At 42.5% G+C, this 22,235-nt stretch overlaps 1 protein-coding gene across 7 annotated transcripts in view; it reads left to right on the top strand.

Moving 5' to 3' along the window:
- LOC105482255 (uncharacterized) overlaps positions 1-22,235 on the top strand; it is a 220,647-nt gene that overhangs the window by 149,230 nt on the left and 49,182 nt on the right. For 5 of the 7 annotated variants that reach the window (XR_011607010.1, XR_011607012.1, XR_011607011.1 and 2 more), the window contains one exon: positions 19,555-19,677. The exons of the other annotated variants lie outside the window; for them this stretch is intronic. The gene's annotated coding sequence lies outside the window, so the exon portion shown is untranslated. The remainder of the gene's footprint in view (positions 1-19,554; positions 19,678-22,235) is intronic. 7 annotated transcript variants of the gene reach the window in all.

Raw genomic sequence — 22,235 nt, 5'->3', positions numbered from 1 at the left:
TGAGAAACTGGGGTAGGGTAAGATGTCTTTGAGGAGGACTCGAGGTCATTCCTTGATGCTGTAGGCCACTGCTCACTGGGTACTGGGGTAGGCCTGCATTGTAGTTGTTGGGCCCCCAAGCCTGCGGGCCCTGGCTCCCGTTTCCCGAGAGGGGTGACAATACATTCCCACTTTTATCAGGTTTTGAATGGCATTCATTGGTCCAATGTCCGCCCTTGCTTCATCGTTTACACATATCAGATGGTAACTTTTTTCTTTTAGAGCAGAAAGGCCTATTTTTTTTGGCATTCCTTTTTAAAATGACCGTGTTTCTATATTGATAGCATATACCTTGTTTAGAATTGCCTTTTAAAGCCTTAGAAAGTGCCCCAGCAAACAATTGAGCATTGTAAATAGCTCCTCCAACATCTGCACAAGTCCGAATGTATTCATCTAAATCAGCTCCACTAGCTTTTAGAGGATGCAGCAATTTTTGGCACTCGGAATTAGCACTCTCAAAAGCCAGAGTATCAAAAAGAATTTTAGCAGCAGGGCCTGAACCTACAGTCTTTAATACAGCACCTTGAAGACAGGCTACAAAATCTGGATACGGCTCAGTGGCTCCTTGTAGGATCTTTACAAAAGATAAAGAAGTTTTACCCGCTATTTCACCCTTAGTCCACGCTTTTATAAACAAGGCTTTAATCTGAGTGAGAACAATATCATCTAGGTCTGCCTGAGCATTAAGAGCGGCGTATTGTCCTGAACCCGTAAGCCGCTCTTCAGTAGGTCCTGGGGGATTTTGGGTAGCATTTTTTCTAGCTTGTACTCTTGCTTCCTCCTACCACCAACTTTTTAATTGAAGCCATTGCAAACGATCAAGGACAGCCTGTCCCAACGTTTCCTAGTCAATAGGAATCATCATATTTTCTGAAGAGAAGGAATCGAGAAGGCCAAGAACAAACGGTGACTGAGGTCCATAATTAGAAATTGCAGCTTTCATTTCTTTCAAACATTTAAATTGTAGGGCTGTAAAAGTCACATTCTGGCCACCATTTGGGAACTGAGCATTGGGGCCGAAAGCAGCCGTGTTATTGGGAATATATCTAATTCCTCGAAATCATCCTTTTCCTTCGATTCCTTCTTTTCTCCTGCAGGAGGAAAAGGCACAGAGAAAACCTGACCTGACATAGGCAAAGAGGTTGGAGGTGGGGGCAAAGGGAAATCCTTTTCCAAAGGAGCAGAAGGGAAGGTAACAGGGAAGGCTCGTGGCGGAGAGATAGGAGAAACAGGAGCAGCGGTACCTTGCAATTTTAACAACTATTGTAACATCTCTAAAATATGCTGCAAATCAGAATTTCCTTCAGATGAAGGAGGCATTAGCTCTTTTTCAATTCCTTGTCCTCAACAATTGGGGCATAAATATGTTCCTCTCTAGGATCATTCCTCTCTAAAGCTTCAGATGCCTCATCTCCTGTGGCAGTATCACCACGCTCTGAGTAAGTGTCAAGTAACTCTAATGCCTGAGTAATGGAACTACACAAGGTCCACAAAGTCAGAGGTATCATTTGCCCTCGCTGATGAGCTCGACGCAGGACTTTAACCACTTGTAACCATTCCTTTTGATTTAACTGCACTTTGGTTTGATATTGAAACCAATAACAATGTTGTTCAACATGGGCAAACAATCGCTTCAAAGTCTTTTCTTTTACTTCTACTCCTATAGACATCAACGGTCCCTGGAGTAACCGCAAATATTTAGAGGCCAGAGAGGTGGAATTCCCCATAATTTCCCGTGGGTCCCCCTTCATTTGTATACCTGCCCAGGGTGTTCCCCCTCCAGTTCCTTGCTCTCGTGGAGCCACGGACCCTGCTCGCTGTGCCAGATGTTGGGGTCCGCGTGTTTCCTAGACAAAGGAATGAACACACAAGACAACACAAGACAAGACAAACATGGCGGCCACCTCGAATGGCGTGCTCTGCTTTATATTATAAAGTCGTTTGTGAAATGTTGCCAAGTCACAAGACACATTGTTGTTTTTCTGACCTTTCCCTGACTTTCTGGATTTTCAGGATGTTTACACATAAACAAGCCCCCAGGGTCTGCTGTTAGCAGCTGGCTCCTTTGTCCTCCCTGTTTGCAGGGAAGGAACGCCCTGCTTCATTTGCAAGAGCAGGACTTATTGGGAACGTCTCGTTTGCGAGCACGTAGTCCTCTACTTCAGACTGCAAGGTCCTTTTCTGAGATCCTGGAGATGGTGAATGTCCCTGTCAAATGTCTTGGCCAGACTGGGTTTCTGCTGGTGCTTGACAGGGTGGGGGAGATGGGAAGGCTGAGGGCGAGTGTGGTGTCTCTGAAGCCAGTAGTCACAGCCATAAAGAAGTTATTTGCTATGGAGGACCAAAAAGACCAGGTGCCTCTGAGCTTTTTCAGTAACCATGTCTTCTAAGACCCTTTGTACCAGAGCTGTGGTGATAATCTCTGGAAGAGTCACAAAGGTGTCATCTGGGAGAAAATATGGAGGGTATAGGAGAATTGTATGTGCCAGAGACAGCCCTGGAATGAAACAGAAAATAATAAGAGATAACAGGAACTGTGTACTGAGCACTGGGGACTTCAAGAAGTGAGCAGATGCGTGAGAAGCACCTCTTCCAGAGTTGGGGTCTATGGGGGAGTGGTGGTGAAGGAAGGATGTGGAAAAATAGGGTGGAGGCAGGGGAGAACACCTGGCCTCCAGGTCTTTGGTTCTCTTCTGAGATCCTGCACATGTCCGGGTCTTTTGTTGAGAGGCTAAAGATGGCGGAGTCCTCTTCTGAGGGGTTAGAGATGGCAAAGTCCTAGAGATGGCAAAGTCTTCCTCTGAGAGCCTGTAGAGGTTGAGGTCTTCCTCTAGGAAACTGTAAAGAGTGAGCTGCTTCCCTGAAAGGCCAGAGACAATGAGGTTCTCCAAGAGTCTGGAGGTGGTGAATTTTACCTCCAGGACGGAAGATCCACGAAGTGCTCCTCTGAGAGGCTGGTGATGACTTCTTTCTCTGAGAGGCAGGAGACAGACAGCAAGGTCTTAGTCTGAGAGGCTGGACATGGTGAGTTTCTCCTGTGAGAGGCTGAGGACCCTGATGTACTTTTCTGAGAGGCTTGACATGGCAAATTTCTTCTCTAAGAGACTGGAGGTGGTGAGGTCCTAGTGTCAGAGGCTGGAAACAAGGTTTCTCTTCTGAGAGTCTCCTTTAACAACAAGATCCTCCTCTGAGAGGGTTTTCATGATGACTCTCTTCTCTGAACAGATGGACATGATCAGTGTTTCTGTTGGAGCCATTGGCCAGACAGCTTTGATTGCTGATGTTTGGTTGGAGATAGTGTGGTGAAGGGGAGGGTGAATTTGGGGAGTCTGCAGCTGGTAGCCAAAGTCACAAAGAACATCTGTGCTGCGGAAAGCCAGAAGAGCCAGGTGACCCTGAACTTCTTCAGTAATTGTGTCTACTAGATCCCTGGTCGCAGAGCCTAGATCAGGCTCTTGGGAAGCTTCACAAAACTGCCATCCAGGGGAAACTATGGAAGATGCAGCAGATCCTTGTCCTCAATAGGAGCACTTGAATGAAACAGACAATGGAAAGAGGTAAAAAGAGCTGCTTTTTGGGGGCTGGGGACTGCAGGAGTAGCTGGCAGCTGTGAGAGAAGCACCACATTCACAGCTTGGGAACTATGAAGGAGTGAGGATGAGGGGAGAAAATATAAAAGTAGAGTGGGAGCAGGTGCACTGTCCTGGCCCTATGAACTTAGTCCACTTCTGTGATGCTGCACACAGCAAGGTGCTCCACTGAGATGCTGGAGATGGCGATCTCTTCCTTTGAGAGGCTGGAGAGGTTAAGGTCTTCTGCAAGACTGCAGACATTGAGTTTCTATTCTGCCATACAGCAGACAATGAGTTCCTTACTTGAGATGCTGGAGAGGGCTACTCTTGGAGTTGCTTCTGCAAGAACCTGGAGAATTGCGTGGATTGCAGAAGGAACATCTGACAATGTTGCATGTTTGGCAGAAAAAACAAACTGACAAGCTTGCATGCTTGGGAAAAGAAATATTTGATAAGGCTGCATGTTTTGCAGAAGAAATATCTGAGGAGGCTGAATTTCTGGTAGAAGACTTACGTGCCAAGATTGAATTTTTGGCAAAAGCAACATCTGATGAGATTAAAAATTTAGCATGAGAATCTCTGACTCAATTGAACATTTGGCACAAGAAAAATCTTACAAGATTTTATGTTTGGTAAGAGAAATATCTGCCAAGACTGAATGTTTGACAGAGGAAACATCTGAAAAGCTTGCATGTTTGGCAGAAGGAACCACTGAAAACCTTGTATGTTTGGCAGAAGGCACATCTGAGAAGATTGCATCTTTGGCAAAGGGAATATCTGACAAGGTTTCATGTTTGGCAGAAGAAACACCTGACAAAATGGCATGTTTGGCAGAAAAAACATCGGACAAATGTGCATGTTTGGCAGAAAATAATATCTGTCAAGAGTGCGTGTTTTGCAGTAACTATATCTAACAAATTTTAATGTTTGAGAGAAAAAACAGCTGAAAAGTTTTAATATTCCATAGAAAGATCACCTGACATGCTTGCATGTTTGGCAGAAAGAACATCTGACAAGGTTGTATGCTTATCAGAAGTAACATCTGACAAGGCTGAATGTTTGACATACAGCTCAGGTGAAGAAATTGAAAGTTTGAGGCCGGGCGCGGTGGCTCACGCCTGTAATCCCAGCACTTTGGGAGGCCGAGGTGGGCAGATCACAAGGTCAGGAGATCGAGACCATCATGGCTAACACAGTGAAACCCTATCTCTACTAAAAATATAAAAAGTTAGCTGGGCGTGGTGGCAGGCGCCTGTAGTCCCAGCTACTCGGGAGGCCGAGGCAGGAAAATGGCCTGGAGGCAGGAAAATGGCATGAAGACGGGAGGCAGAGCTTGCAGTGAGCCAAGATCGCACCACTGCACTCCAGCCTGGGCAACAGAGCCAGATTCTCTCTCAAAAAAAAAAAAAAAAAATAGAAAAAAAGAAAGTTTGAATCAGGGACATCAGGCAATTTTGAATGTTTGGCAGAAAAAAATTAACACATCTGATCCAATGGAATGTTTGGCAGGAGTTCTATTTAAGAATATTGCATGTTAGGGACAAGGAATATCCAACAAAGTTACACGTTTGCAGAAGGACCTTCTGACAAGACCGCACGTTTGGCAGAAAAAACATTTGAAAAACTTGGAAGTTTGGCAGAAGAAAATTTGAGGAGATTGTGTGTTTGGCAGAGGGAAAATCTGACAATGTTGCACGTTTGGCAGAGAGAACATGTTACAAAGCCTGTATATTTTGTACAATAAATACCTGACATGGTTGAATGTTATGCCAAAGAAACATCTGAAAAAGTTGCATGTTTGGCAGAGGAAATATGTCACAAGACTGCAAGCTGAACATCTTCTGCCAAACACTCAGTCTTCTCTGAAGAAGAATCATCTGTCATGATTGAATGTTTGGTGGAAGAAACATCTTACCAGCTTACAGGTTTGGAACATCTGACTTACTTGCATGTTTGGCAAGAGAAACATGTGCCTCAATGGACTGTTTGGTAGAACTCACACTTAATAAGATGGCCTATTTAGTAGAAAGAACATCAGATAGGCATGCATGTTTTGTAGCAGGAACATCTGACAAGGTTACACGTTGGGCACCAGTAGCATCTGACAACATGAAATGTTGTACTGTCTGACAATTCTGAGTGTTTGACACTAGGATCATGTGACAAGATTGAAAGTTTGATAAAAGGACATCAGAGAATTTTGAAATTTTGAAAACTTGGCCAAAAAGAAGAAAAACATCTAATCCAATTGACTATTAGGTAGAAGTTCTATTTAAGAATGTTGCAGGTTTGGGACAAGGAATATGTGACAAGGTTGTGAGTTTGGCAGAAGAAACATCTGTCAAGATGGCATGTGTGGCAGGAGAAACATCTGTCAAGGTTGATTGTTTGGCAGAAGAAAACTTACCAGCCTGCAGATTTGGCAGAAGGAACATCTGACATACTCGCATGTTTGGCAAGAGAAACATGTGCCACAATGAATGTTTGGTAGAACTCACGCTTATGAAGATTACATGCTTAGCATAAAGAACTTCTCACAGGCTTGCATGTTTGGCAGCAGTAACATCTGACAACATTCAATGTCTTACAAAAGTAACACTTGCAAGGCTGGGTGTTTGATCCAAAAATCACACAGCGAGATTGAAAGTTTGACAAAGAGACATCACAGAGTTTTGAATTTTGGTCAAAAAAAAAAAAAAAAAAATCTGATGCAATGGAATGTTTGGCAGAAGTTCCATGTAAGAATATTGCATATTATGGATAAAGAACATCTGACAAGGGTACATGTTTGGCAGAAGGAAAATCTGACAAGAGTGCATGTTTGGCATAGGAAACATCTGTCAAGATGGCATGTTCGGCATAGGCAACATACGTCAAGATGGCAGATTTGGAAGAAGAAACATCTGACAATATTGCAGGTTTGGCAGAAAGAACATCTGACATGCTTACATGTTTTGGAAAAGAAACACAGGCCTCAATGGAATGTTTGGCAGAACTCACATCCAAGAAGATTTCATGTTCAACAGAAAGAAGATTTGACATCTGACAATGTTGAATGCTTGATAGAAGGAACATCCAACAAGTGTGAATGTCAAAAGAAACATCTGTCACAATAGACTGTTTGAAAGAAAGAAAATTTCACAAGATTGCGGTTTCAGCAGAAGTATCAGCTGAGAAAATTGCATGGTTGACAACAGAACTGGAAATGCCAGGATGTCCAGCAAAAGTCTGCGGCAGGGGAAGAGCCCTCATTGGAGAGCCTCTACAAGAGCAATGCAGAGGGGAAATGTGGGGTTGGAGCCCCCACACAGTCCCCACTGGGGCATTGCCTAGTGGAGCTATGATAAAAGGGCCACCTTTCTCCAGACCCCAGACTGGTAGATCCACCAACAGCTTGCACCGTGAGCATGGAAAAGCCACAGGCACTCAACACCAGCCCTTGATAGCAGCCATGGGAGCTGAATCCTGCAGAGCAAGACAGGTAGAGTTTCCCAAGGTATTAGGGGCCCACCTCTCTGTCAGTGTTGCCTGGATATGAGACATGGAATCAAAGGATATTATTCAATGACTTTCTCGCTGGGTTTCGGACTTGCATGGGGCCATTAGCACCTTTGTTTTGGCCCATTTCTCCCTTTTAGAAAGGGAATATTTACCCAATGCCCATATTCCCATCGTATCTCGAAAGTAACTGACTGGTTTTTTATTTTACAGGCTCATAGGCAAGGGACTTACCTTGTTTCAGATGAAACTTTGAACTGTGAACTTTTGAGTTGATGATTAAATGAGTTACGACTGGGGAATTATTGAGAAGGGATACGTGTGTTTTGCAATGTGAGAGGAAGATGAGATTTGTCGGGGGCCAGGGTCAGAATAAATGGTTTGGATCTGTGTCCCTGCCCAAATCCCACATCAAAGAAAGGCCTAGTGGGAGCTGATCAGATCATGGGGGTGGACTTTCCCCTTGCTGTTCTCATGATAATGGGTGAGTTCTCACAAGATATGGTTGTTTAAAAGTGTGTAGCACCTCCCACTTCACTCTCTTCCTCCCGCTCCAGTCATGTAAGACACGTCTGCTTCCCCTCTGCTTTCTGCCATGATTGTAAGTTTCCTGAGGTCTTCCCAGAAGCAGAAGCCTGTACAACCTGCAGAAGTGTGAGCCGATTAACCCTCTTTTCCTTATAAATTACCCATTCTTAGGTAGTTCTTGATAGCAATATAAGAATGGACTAATACATCCTCTGAGCACCGCTTGCTTCTCCAATGTCATCTTCTGATGTTCTCCTCCACTTTCCTGAGCTTTCCTCATAATGAAGTACCTGGGGCTCCCCCTCAACTTGTTGTCTTCCCTTTTACTTCCCAGCATTTGTACCCATTCCTCTCTCCTTCGAATATTCTCCCTGCCTCCTCTTTACCCCAGACACATACTCTGATTTTGCAAGTTGATTCAGACGTGTCTCCTCCTTTTGAGAATGTCTCTGATGCCACCCTTCTCCCACTCCAGAGCAGGCAGGTACTCATCCTAGATTTTCCTATAATGCCCTGTGCTTAGCAATTTCATATAATAAAATTGACTAAACACCTGCTAAACATCAAGTATTAATGATAAAAGGGTGAGGAAAATAGGACAATGCCTATCCCTTCATGGAGTTCACGATGTAGCAAAAAATAATCTCCTACGCAAACACAAATTCACTAGGAAAACAAAAGTACAGGACTCACTACATACACTGCACTGCTTTTTTACTTGTCCAGCTCTGCCTCTGGACCAGCTCTGTCCACTACAGTAGCTACTAGCACAAGTGTCCTCTGAGCGCTTCAAATGTGGCTAGTGACTCATGATAAAATACCATATCAGATATCTTACATTGCAGAAATTATCAATAAAATTAATTTTATTGCTTCTTTTTAGTTTTTTTATGCTCTACTCTAAGGATAGCAACTGATGTTTTTTCATTGTATCCCCAATGCCTACCAGAGACTTTGCCATAGAACAGGACTCAAGTAGTTAAATAAAGGCATATGAGTCCAAAAGACAGACAAGGACTCAATTTCCAGGCAATGGTGCCCCCTAGATGGGAGAGGGCAGAGCTGTGCTTGAAGGTTACTCAGGCCACTGGGAGAGTAACAGATCAGGGCAGTAGGAAAAGCATTCAGGGAGAGGCTACCCAAAGATAAGGAAAATGGCTGGAACCTGTGCTTCAAAAGCCATCCGGGGCTAATTCTGGACAGCAGACACTCTGGAAAAGCCAACCAGGGAGATATGTTCTGCCTCTCTCTGCCAGATTTCAATCTTCTTGCCTCTGATACTCCTGTAGGTGACAGAGTGATCTCATCTCTAAAGGAGTTTGGCTTAACGGTGCTAAAAAAAAAAAACCATGAGGACAAGGCTGGGTGTGGCAGCTCACACCTACAATCCTAGCACTTTGGGAGGCCAATGTAGGAAGAATGCTTAAGGACAGGAGCTTGAGACCAGTCTGGGCAACATAGTGAGACCCCCAACTCTACAAAAAATAAAAATAAAAATTAGCCAGGAATGAGGGCATGCACCTGTAGTCCTAGCTGCTTGGGAGGCTAAGGTGGGAGGATTGCTTGAACCCAGGAGTTCAAGGCTGCACTGAGCCATGGTTACACCTCTGCCCTGTAGACTGGATGACAGAGAATGACCCTTCCTCTAAAAACAAACACACAAACAAACAAAAAACATGTACCTGGAAATGGTGGTATATTTCAATGTGGAAAGCTGATCACAGACAACATGCACTTAACACAAGTGAACTCTGTCAAAATTCTTCCCATATTATGTCATGAGATACACTCCTCCCTGATCATTTACTGCATAAAATGTCTTATAAAAATATGTCACATTATGGAATCTTCTACCTTTGTTACTAAAGGGAAAAGAGTGTTTTCTGAACTCAGGGAGGCATGCATAAACATTAACTGTTGCTTTTCTACATTGTTAAATAGATTGGAAATAGAGGTGAGGTAGGTGGCAGAGGTAATTTTTAATTAAAATTGTAAGCAGGAAGAGCAATTACCTCCCTACTAAAAAACATGCCCTTCAATATGGTGCATATTTATAGATAATTAAGATTAAACTTGGTCAGGAGGGGAAGCTAGAATAATTGTTTAAGACTGCATGCTCATAAGTGGGAGTTGAACAATGAGAACTCATGGACACAGGGAGGGGAACATCACACACTGGGGCCTGTGGTAGGGTGGGGGAAAAGGGGAGGGAGAGCATTAGGACAAATACCTAATGCACACAGGGCTTGAAACCTAGATGATGAGTGGATAGATACAGCAAAACACCATGGCACATGTATACCTATGTAACAAAACTGCACATTCTGCACGTATATCCCAGAACTTAAACTAAAATTTTTTAAAAAGACAGTGCTAGTAAAACTCTCATGCCAACTATATTTGTAAACAGCACAGGAAGACCTAGCTAGAGAAATGAGATAAAGAAATAAAGGCATTCAAATGGGAAGGGAAGAAGTCAAATTATCCTTGTTTGCAGATGACATGATCTTATATTGGGAAATACCTAAAGACTCTACCAAAAAACAGTTAGAACTGATAAACAAATTCAATAAAGTTGCAGGATACAAAATCAACATACGAAAATCAGTAGCATTTCTGTATGCCAACAGTGAACAATCTGGAAAAGAAATCAAGAAAATAATCCCTTTTACAATAGCTACAAATAATATAAAATACCTAGGAATAAACTTAACCAAAGTAATGAAGGAGCCCTACAATGAAAACTATAAAACATTAATGCAAGAAACTGAAGAAGACATCAAAAAACGGAAATATATTCCATATTCAGGGATTGGAAAATTCAATGTTGTTACTATGTCCATACTACCCAAAGCAACCTACAGATTCAATACAATCTGTATCAAAATGCCAATAATGTTCTTCACAGAAATATAAAAAATAATCCAAATATTTATCTGGAACCACAAAAGATCCAGAATGGCCAAAGCTATCCTGAGCAAAAAGAGCAATACTGGAGGAATTACATTACCTAACTTTATACTGCAGTGCTACAATGATCAAAACAGCATATACTGGCATAAAAACAGACACATTGGCTAATAAAACAAATAATTCAGATGTAAATCCACACATTTACCATGAACTCGTTTTCAACAAAAGTGACAAGAACATACATTGGGAGAAAGACAGTCTCTGCAATAAATGGTGCTGGGAAAACTGGATATCCATATGCGCAAGCATAAAACTACAACCCGATCTCTTACCATATACAAAAATCAAATCAATAAAGATTACAAACTTAAATCCAGGACCTCAAGTTATGAAACCACTACAAGAAAACATTGGGGAAACTCTTCAAGACACTGGTCTGAGTAAAAATTTCATGAGTAATACCCTATGAGCACAGGCAATCAAAGAAAAAACTGACAAACGAGATCACATTAAGTTAAAAAAGCCTCTGCCCACCAAAGGAAATGGTCAAAAAAATGAAGAGATAATCCATAGAATGGGAGAAAATATTTGTAAACTATCTCTCTTTCAAGAAACTAATAGCCAGAATACATAAGGAGCTCAAACAACTCAATAAAAAAATCTAATGATTGGATTTTAAAATGGGCCAAAGATTTGAATACTCATTTCTCAAAAGAAGACATACCAATGGCAAACAGGCTTATGAAAACGTCATAAGTCTGTTCAGTCATCAGAAAAATGCAAATCAAAACTACAATGAGATATTATCTCACCCCAGTTAAAACGACTTACGTCTAAAAGACAGACAATAACAAACGCTGGTGAGAATGTGGAGAAAAGGGAACCCTGGTGCACTGTTGGTTGGAATGTAAATTAGCACAACCACTATGGAAAAGTTTTCAGTTTCCTCAAAAAACAAAAAATAGAAATATCATAGAATCCAGCAATCCTACTGCTGGGTGTATACTCAAAAGAAAGGATATCAGTGTATCAAAGAGCTACCTGTACTCCCACGTTTACTGCAGCACTATTCACAATAGCTGAGATTTGGAAGCAATGTAAGTGTTCATCAACAGACAACTGGATAAAGAAAATGTGGTACTTAAGCACAACAGAGTACTATTCAGCCATAAAAAGAATGAGATCCTGTCATTTGCCACAGCAGGGATAGAACTGGGGATCAATATGTTAAGGCAATTAAGCCAGGCACAGAAAGAAAAACTTTGCATGTTTTCACTTATTTGTGGGAACCAAAAATTAAAACAATTGAACTCATGGAAATAGAGAGTAGAAGGATGGTTACTAGAGGCTGGGAATGGTAGTCAAGGTTGAGGTGGGAGGTGGACAGTAGGAATGGTTAATGGATACAAAAATATAGTGAAATAGAATGAATAAGCCCTAGTGTTTGACAGCACAACAGGGTGACTATAGTCAGCAATATTTTATTGCACATTTAAAAATAATGAAAAAAGTATAATTGGAATGTCTGTAACACAAAGAAAGAATAAATGCTTGAGGTGAAAAATACCCCATTTACCCTGATGTGATTATTTTGCATTGCATGCCTATATTAAAATACCTCATGTGCCCCATAAATATATACACCTAATACGTGCCCACAAAAATAAAAAATAAAATTTAAAAAACAGCACTGGAATCTTAGAGCAATGAAAAATAACAAAGCTTGAGAGTCTCCAGGAAGCAAAGGTGTCTATCTGTCAGGCCGAGATCTGCAAGCAGACCAGGCACTCACCTACACCTGCTCCCAAAATGAAAATTGTACTCAAGCTTGGAGAGGCAGGAAAAGGCAACTTTACCAGAACTTTCATGTGAAAACTTTAAACAAAGCCAAGAATCTAATGGATCATGAAGACCTGAGCAGGACCTGCACAGCAGCTTACATCTGGCCAAACCTCATTAATTCTGAGGAACCAGGCTAAGGCAGACATTCAGTTTGTAAAATAAGTTTCACAGAGTAGGTTTTTCACAAAAACAAGAGGTGAGGATGTGTCTTAAGTATTTCCAAGGAAAATAATTGTTTTCAACCATTTCAAATGTGTATCAGTCTGTTCTTACATTGCTATAAAGAAATATCTGAAACTGGATAATGTATAAAGAAAAGAGGTTTAATTGGTTCACTTTCTGCAGGCTGTACAGGAAGCATAGCAGCTTCTGGGGAGGCCTCAGGGGACTTTGAATTGTGGCGGAAGGCAAAGCAGGAGCAGGCATGGCCGGAGCAGGAAGATGGAGGTGGAAGTTGATGCACACATTTTTTTTTTTTTTTTTCAGGCAGGGTCTCACTGTGTCACCCAGGCTGGAATGCAGGAATGCAATCATGGCTCACCGCAGCCTCAACCTCCTAAGTTTGAGAGACCCTCCCACCCTAGACTCCCAAGTAGCTGTGACCACAGGCACATGCCACCATGCCCAGCTACTGTTAAATTTGTTTTGTAGAGAAAGAGTCTTTCCATGTTGCTCAGGTTCATCTCAAACTCCTGGGCTTAAGTGATCTTCCCACCTTGGCCTCTCAAAATGCTCGGACGACAGGCATGAGCCATGAGCCACAATGTTCAGCCAAAGCTTTTTTTTTTAATTGTTGTATTAGTTTTTATTTCATATGTTTCCTTGAATATTATTGGCCTGTAGACCCTATGAATAACTGAATCCACAGATGCAGAGAGCCAACAGTATATAGGGAGAGAAAACTCTGGACATGGGCATGTGAAGCTGCCACAGAGGTCACCTGAGAAAAGCAGAGAAGACCGTGACAGGAGACGCAGCTTTTGGCATTGTCTAAAATGTTTACCACGGGGATATATTCATGTACGACTTATGCGGGAAAGATGAATAAGTAAGAAGACAGCTCTGTGGAATAAGAAGGAGTGGTACATGAACATGACCTGTCGGGCTGAAATGCTGTTCCCCAGACTCTGTGCATCAGCCACAGTGGCCATCAGAAGCTGGGAACTCATAAAGCATGAGAAGGTCGGAGGCCCAGGGAGATGGGAAATAACAACCAAGGAAGGAAGGCACCTGGTGGGGAGGTGACCCGCAGCACAGGATTGTCTGCAGGGCATGCCCCAGGGAAGCAACACCTCACCTCTCCTCCACTTCAAGTGCTAAAATATGCCTCCCTCCTTTCCGCACAAGCTGTTTCTTCAAAGAAGCCCAGTAGTATTTTTAAAAGACAAAAGTGGGAAAGAACCCCAAATACTCAACCTAGTGGAGTAATCAGGCAAACTCTGCACTCATCTGATGACCTCCAGACAGTGGCTTACTGCGCCTGAAGTGGACGGTGTCACAGCGTATGAACAGAGAAGTGAAAAAATGAGCCATGTAGCTCTAAACCTACACACACTATGAGTCAACGCCACACAAACAAGGAGAGCCTTCAAACTCCTGAAGCTTAAAGACCCAGTGCCAAGAGACACCCCCACAAAGCCTGTCTCTTGGGGGCATCAGAGGAAACACCCAGTCTCTAACATGGGCTTCACTGGGATCCTTATTTTAGAGAGAAAAAAGAATAGATGATAGTGAACTTCAACTCTGTCAAACAGCTTCTCAACCTGATTTTAATTTAGGGGGAAGAAAAGCCTTTGGGACTCTGGGGCAGTGGAAAAAGGAATGCCACGTTTTGGAAAGACAGCCACTGCATAGCAGCAGCAGAAACCTGGCCGCACAGGGGGTTCTGGGCAAGGCCCACCTGGCCGCCATGGAATCCTGCTCAAGGGAGAGCTACAGAAGCACAAGGGGGTCTGGCCCAGTGTCCCTTGACACCCGCATTACTGAGCTCTGAAATTACACCAGAAGGTGACAAGAACATTACTGATGGGCAGTGGGACATGGAGAGAGTGGAAGGACAGTGTGTGTCCACACCTGGGTCAGGCCCTCCAGCCCTGGTGATTCAGAAGGCAGCCAAGCCCACAGTCCAGGAAGGTGCCCTTCAGCTGGGTGTGAGGTCAGCCTTCCACATCTTACCGGTCCCAGAGGACAATGGAATCCTAAGCCAGGCTGATTTCCCCAGGAAACAAGGCTCAAGCCACATTAACTTCACTTTGGTAAAATAAACAAGGGAGAGCAGACGTGAGATAGCTGAGTTTTCCTTCTAAATCCTGCATGAAGACGCAGAGAGCTAGGACTTTGCTTCCTGAGGCAAAGGAAGTCTGCCTGGAGACGCCATCATCACACCATGTACTGGGGCTTCTGTCCTGGTCAATGTACTGGCCTCTGCCATCCAGCTGGGCCCACCCTGCTGTCCACTGGTGGTCACATTTGTGTCCTGCATGTTCCTTTAAAAAGTATGTCTTGTGACTGTGAACAGAGGCTTTAAGCAAAAGGTGCATTAAAAGTGGGAAATCCCATTACTAGATCCCTTTGGAGAAGAATGTGTCGGTTACAAATCACTGGTTCTGGATTCTGGAATGAGACTGCCCTGGTTCTAAATCAGGCTCCACTTACTAGCCACAAGACCTCCAATAAATGACGTTATCTCAGTGACTTCAGTTTCTTCATCTATAAATTGGGAACAACAATACCTCCTTCATAGGATAAGATCACCAGTGCGTATGTGTCTGGCATATAGCCGGTACTCAATAACTACTACTGATTATTAGTGTCCTCTGGTTCTCAGAGAGGATAGGTCTCTATATGCCAATTTGGTAGCTGTTAAGAACACACTGTCCCCGCAGGACTGTCCCAATTATTAGGATAAGTACTCTTCATGTCTGACAATAGTTATCATGAGGAAAATTCTCTAAGAACAAAATGACTTTACAACTCATACCAGCCTTTCATTTCTACTCATGTTTTTTCCATCAACATTAAATTTTTCAAAACTTTAGTCAGGCTTAGTGGCATGCATCTGTAGTCCCAGTTACTCTGGAGGCTGAGGCAGGAGGATCACTTGAGGCCAGGAGTTAGAGACCAGCCTGGGCAACATAGTGACACCCTGTGTCTAAACAATTTTTTCATTCAAAACTCTTCCTGGTGTGCTCATGTATTTCTCTGCAACTCCCCACAGGCAGGGCCACATGGCAAATGGCAGGGCGGGGTTGTTTGGTCAAACTTGGCATCTCTCTTTGACACAGCGTTAAAGGAGCAGGGCATGAAACCCCAAGTCGTAAGTGCAGGGGTGAGTGGGAGTGGCTACCAAGGCGTCCACCCATCTCCTCCTACCCTATCTGGAACCTTCCTTGGCTGAAGGAACCCCAGGTTTGCCCCTTTCACTCTTGAGGCACTGCCAGTGGGGCATCTCCCCTGCACGTGGCAGTCCAGCCAGGCAGAACTCTGTCCCCTCCCGACAACACTCAGCCATGCTGTTAAAGTAGGGGGCAGCTTTGGAGGTCTTCCAGTGCACGGAACAACCTCCAAAGCTCCCAAGAAGTCCTGGGGAAAGAAACACACCTACTGTGCTACTCAGGACAGCTCATTAGCATTTGAGAGAAATAGTTTTAAGTTACCTAGAATAGTAGATGTGTAGTCTAAAAACACACCGAGGTCCTAACTCAAAGTAACATATAGCAAGTTACACTCCACAGAGCACTTTAACTTCTATTATCTTTTTTTTTTTTTTTTTTTTTTTAAGATGGAATCTTGCTGTCTCCCAGGTTGGAGGGCAATGGCATGATTTTGGCTCACTCCAAGCTCCGCCTCCTGGGTTCACGCCATTCTCCTACCTCAGCCTCCCGAGTAGCTGGGACTACAGGCACAGCCACAATGCCCAGCTAATTTTTTGTATTTTTAGTAGAGACGGGGTTTCACCGTATTAACCAGGATGGTCTCGATCTCCTGACCTCATGATCCGCCCACCTCGGCCTCCCAAAGTGCTGGGATTACAGGCGTGAGCCACAGCACTCGGCCACTTCTATTATCTTTAATGCAATATTTATACCCACTTGTGAAGTCACCATCAATTTTCTCAACTTAAAGGAGGAAAAACTGACCCAAAGAGTTTAAGTGACTTGCCCAAAGTCATTTATTTGACTTTGAACTGACAAGGAAGTTCATCAGTTAAAGGCTGACAGAGCCCCAGCAAACTGAGGAAGAGCAGAGGGCAGCTTCCAGAACTGTGTTTCCCACCCCTGATTCCCAACAGCCTGGCTTCCGGAGTGAGGAGCACTGGCTTTCTCTAACATTTGAGGAAATAATTGCCTCTCATTCCTCCTGCTCCCCATGCTTCCTTTAAACCCTCTTCACTAACCCTGGCCCCAGCTAAAGGAACATGTGACTGCTACTTCCACAGAGTGCTGTCCACCTCTTCACCAAGAAAGCTGCTGGGGTCCTCTCCTCCACCCATGCCAGCTCCTGGCACGCAAGAGCTTATCAGATGGCTCCAAGCATGCTAGCATCAAATGTTCACCAGGAGCATAGGCACAACCCCCAGATCACCCTGGGTAACCCACTCCTTGTCCCAGAATCTTCCCAAGGGCCAGGGTTTGGGGACAGAAAAGACTAGAATAGGGGGTAGGGGGAAGGGTCATCACTTGCATGTGTCCATGTTACACAATCCTAGTTTTTCAAAGCACTGCTATCTTTAGTCTTGCTATTTCTTCAGCATTCACGTCTCGTCTCAGTTCCTGTTTCCCATCCAAAATACTTGGCCCCATTCCCTTATGATGGAATGGGAAGCAGAGAGGAGAAAAATCCAGAATGGGGAAGGGAGAAGAGAGGCAGGAAGGAACCACCAGACTTGCTGAGGAGCCACACAAAGTCAATCTTTGTGTGCAGCAGGGATTGTTTTCTGAAAAAGGAGCACAAGGATGCAAACAAGATCACGTGACATTTAGAGCCTGCAATCCCAGGAACGTCACTAAAGGGCATGAGGACCCCATCAGCAGGCACAATGAGCATGGACCTACACAGTCCAAAATGCTGAGTCCTAAAAACAAAGACGACATTTAATGCTGCTATGTGTTTAATCTGAGGAGTGAAGGGAAGAAGACTGAGAAATAAAGATAGAAGGCATAAACCATAAAAATGAAGCTTGTCTGTTTCTTAGCCAGAATGTTGTTTATATGGCTCTGATGACTTGGGGAACACCAGGGTCCTTGGTCTCGCGTCAATAGGATTAACAACACAGACACACAAGGAGTGGTTTTAAGGAGCAAAAAGTTTAATGGGCAAGATAGGAGGAAGGAAGAAGAAAACAGCTTCCCCCTACAGAGATAAAGGGAGGAGGGATTCAATCAAAGAGAAAACTCTGTGTGCAGCAGAAAAGTAGTTGATTATATTGGGATGCGGGAGGAGGTAGTATCTGGCTTGCCTAGGGTCCAGGGGATTGGTTTGACCAGGTATGTCATTTATGCAGCCTGTGAAAAACCTGGCCCTCCCACCTCAGCTCTTTAATATGCAAATGTAGGTCGCCATGATGTTCTGAGCACATGGTGTTATCTGGAGGTAGTCATGACACTTGGTACACCTTGGTGACAAGGAGAAGATGGCAGAAATTATCATATTGAGTGAACCCAGTTCCAGATGGCTGGCATTTGCATATCAAAGCTTGCTGGCCTGGCCCTTCAAGCTGCCTTTTCTGTTAGAAAAGAGATGGTTTGGGGGTTGTTTCTTATTACAGGAAAATTTCCAAGAACTTTTACCCTTACTATCTGCTTAAAATAATTTCTTAATAACTCCTGTATCATTTCCCCCCACAACAGAAGTGAACCTAACTGCTTTAGGGGGTGTTTGATGATGATTCTTTCTGGCTACTTCTGGTTGAAAAGGGATTTCATGTGGAGGAGCAGCAGTTGGGACTTCTCCTGAGGTTGGTCTAAGGGTCCTCAGAAGAATGGCATGTTCATGTGTGGCTCTGCTCGCAGCATCATTTGGAGTTTGATCGCTTCTAGATGAAGAGATAAATTTTACAAGAAGGTTTAAAATATAGGGTTAGAAGATGAGCATTAAGATTTATCACCATTAGTGGGGGTCCTATAGACCATAAATAAGTTTGATACCTGTTAGTTACACCAAGGGATTGCAATAACAATTTGCCTTCAATAGATATCGCTGTACGTTACCAGAAGCATTAATATAAAAGTAACTTTTTCCTAGAGACATTTCCCCCCTGACTTGCCATTAGAGAATAATTTTAGTCTTATGTCATTTTTATAACTTGCAATATGATTGGCAGAAATACATTATTGGGTGGTTAAAAATAACTTTAGTGTTAATTTTGACAATTCCTTTCCTTTCATTATTAACTTTTTCATGACTTCACGGACACTCTCACAAAATACTTAAACTTTCTGACTTGTCCTAAACATTCTTCCTTTAAACAACAAGTCATTTCCTTTTCGGACAAGTATTTGCCATACAAAATCCTTTTTTATATACAATTTATTTTTTATAACCTCCTTTTTATAGCTTAGAGTGCATTATATTACCAGCCTTTAGTAAAAAGTCCTATTAAACTTAATGATAGCAAAACTTTTATGCTTACTTCTTATCCATAACTATCTGTCCTGCTGTAAGCAAAGCAACCTTGAATAAATTTTTCCTGCAATAATTAATCCTGTTATAAGGATGATAATTAGGCAAAATATTACAGCATTTAGAATTTTACAACCAGGATTGCACATTGTGGGTGCCACAGCGTATAGTTCTATTGCAAATAGTAGACTGACTGTAACAATTTCCATAAGCGTGGCATAGTAAAAAATTTTTGCTTAAAAATTTACTTGCCAAGATATACCATTTCCCTTTGGGGATTTCCAAGGTTACAAATGCAACCCCATGTACAAATGAAGTTTGCCTGCAAATATGCATTAAAATTTTCTAATATTTGGTGGCAAGTTTTGAGAGGAAAGGGCAGAAATGACAAAAAGTATTTGTTGAGGTAAAGGTGGGACTGACTAAGATGAGTAGCCCTCACTCGGTTACTTATCTTTTATGATTTTTAGTTTGAGATTTTCTGTTTCTCCACATTGATATTCAGTTCTTTCTTTTGGGCTGTTGGGGGTTGCTCCTTCAGCTCTTCAGGCTTTGACTGGAGTGTGATGTATCCAAGAGTTGATTCCTATAAGTTTTACTGCTGAGAGGGTTGAAAGAAGAACAGTGTAGGGCCCTTCCCAGCTTGGCTTACAGAAGGAGAGAGGTAAGAATTTTTACTAATACCAAATTTCCTGGGTTGAAGAGACGCGGTTTTATTTTCTGGGGTGAGGTTTTGCTACTTGTAATTCTTGTTGGAAGAGAGCTAGAGAGGTTACATGCTTAACCAATATAGAGAATTTCTACCTAAAAACAATCTCTGAGCGCATTGATAAGATTTATCCTTTCCCAAGTGAAAATCTTGGTGAAGGATTTCAAGGACCTTTATTGGCTGGAGGTTGGTAAATAGAATTTGCCATCCTGACTATAGCTATCTTGAGGGCTGAAAAGTATGCCCTTGAGAAGTGGCCTATTCTATTTTTACAGGGGAATGCTGAGGTTTAATTTCTTTTATGGAGCCTTTTTAGAATAGAAGGGGCTTGAAACACGTTAATGCCTTGAAGCTTTCATGCCTTTGACTTAGCTGCCTGATTAGCTAATGTATTTCCTTTGGCTACCTTATTTTTATTTCTTTTTTTTTTTCTTTTTTTTTTTTTTTTTTGATGTTGCTTACAATGCATCTCTGCTATTTTTTTGTGGAAGAAAAACTGAGGATAATAATCTACCAATTTCCTGGTGATATTTTATAGGAGATCCATTAGTGGTAAGAAAATGCCTTTCCTTTTAGATGGAAGCATGAGTATGGAAAATCAGGAAAGCATACTTGGAGTCAGTATAAATGTTAGCTACCTTTCCCTCATACTTGGAGTCAGTATAAATGTTAGCTACCTTTCCCTTGCTTAATTTAAGTGCTCTTTTAAGAGCTACTAGCTCTTTGCATTGGGAGTTATACCTGATGTAAATGACGAGTTGATGGGTGCTGACGAGTTGATGGGTGCAGCACACCAACACGGCACAAGTATACATATGTAACAAACCTGCACGTTATGCACATGTACCCTAGAATTTAAAGTATAATAATAAATAAATAAATAAATAAATAAAAATTAAAAAAATAATAACAACAACAACAACAAAAAGAAAGAAACCAATCACAAAATACCTCATATTACATTATTCAATTTACAGTAAATACCCATAGTCAGAACAATCTAGAAGGACACAACGTAGATTAGTGGATGCTCAAGGCTGTTGGAGAGAAATGGGGGATAGGGACTAATAGTAGCTAAAGGGAAAGGGTGTTCAGTTTCATTTTGAGTCGATTCTAAAACTGAATATTTGTAGATAACTGTGACTATACTAAAAATCATTGAATTGTATACTTTAAATGAGTAAAATGTATAGTATATGAATTGTATCTCAATTAAGCTGTTTAACAGATAAACTCAAACAAAAATTTCTTGAAAAAAAAAAGAGCTACTAGCTCAGCTAACTCAGTGCTTATGTTTGGGAAGAGTGACTACTGCTTATCCTGCCTTATGTACTTCTTGCTTTACCAACTAAGAATACAGTGATCCTGCCACATGATGTGGGCTATAAGCAGTTGAATTATTTCCTAGGGTTAACTTGGAGGCTTTTTTGACTAATAGAGGTATAATGACAATGGCTTGGAAGCGTGTGTAAATAGGTCCTCCTAACTACAACTAAGGTTGAGAAAAATATTGGATTAGAGTTTTTCCTGAGATGCCCTTTACAGTTGTGCTATGGGAAGAGGGGAGGCCTGGATTATAGAGGAATGAGAGAGACTGGCTCTCGTGTTTAGAAGGAGGTTTACTTTTCTTCCTTTAATTTCCAGAATCACCTTGGGGCTCCTGTGCTGTAATGGCTATTTGAGCCTCTGGAGGCAAGCTTGGAGCCCCAGGACCCGTCAGTTTTGCTGGACCATCTGTGAGACTGGTCCTGAACTCAGTGATCCTCTGGGGCAGTTCCATTTCCTGTGGTTTTTGCCACAGCCTGGACAAGGTCAAGGTTTCTTAATCTTGCTGCCTGGTCATTCTTTCTTAAAACGCTCTGGCCTGCCACACCAATAGCAACTAGCAGATGCAGCTTGGGGATTCTGGACTTTACAAACCTGCAAAGCTGCTGCTAGAGCCTCTGTCCTTCTCCTGAGCTTTATTTCCTTCTTGTGGGCTTCTCCTGGACCCCATTATAAAAGACCAAAGTGACTGCCTTTGAGAGGGTCTCTAAGATACTCTCTGGTCATACAGCTTGCTTTTGTAGTTTCCTCATAATATCGGGAGCTGCCTGCGTAATACACTTGTCCTTCAGGAGGAGCTATTCCTCAGCTGAATTACGAGGTAAGGAAGTGTACTTGATTAGTGCCCCTCTTAGCCTTTCCAGAAAGGCTACAGGATTCTTATCTGGCTTTTGGTCCATAATAGAGAATTTAATTGTGAGGTTTGGCCCTGGTTTTCTGCAGGCCTTCTAAAATGCATATGAAAACGTGCTTTCTTTCCATTTATTTCTTGAACTATTGGGATTCCATTTAGAATTGTTTACCAGAACTGCTTACCTCTCTATTGGGAATGGTGTTTCTGCTATTTCTTGACTTTCCCTATCTACTTTCTTCCCTTTCGGTGTATTACAGGAGATATATTGCTCATCTTCAAGATTATCTGCTGCTTGCAGAACTATTTGCTTTTCAGCTGCAGTGAGGGTCTGCTT

Source organism: Macaca nemestrina, chromosome 8 (assembly GCF_043159975.1).
Source record: "Macaca nemestrina isolate mMacNem1 chromosome 8, mMacNem.hap1, whole genome shotgun sequence".
Taxonomy (NCBI): Eukaryota; Metazoa; Chordata; class Mammalia; order Primates; family Cercopithecidae; genus Macaca; species Macaca nemestrina.
The sequence above is the reverse complement of the archived record's forward strand: the minus strand, read 5'-3'. Positions and strand labels throughout refer to the sequence as shown.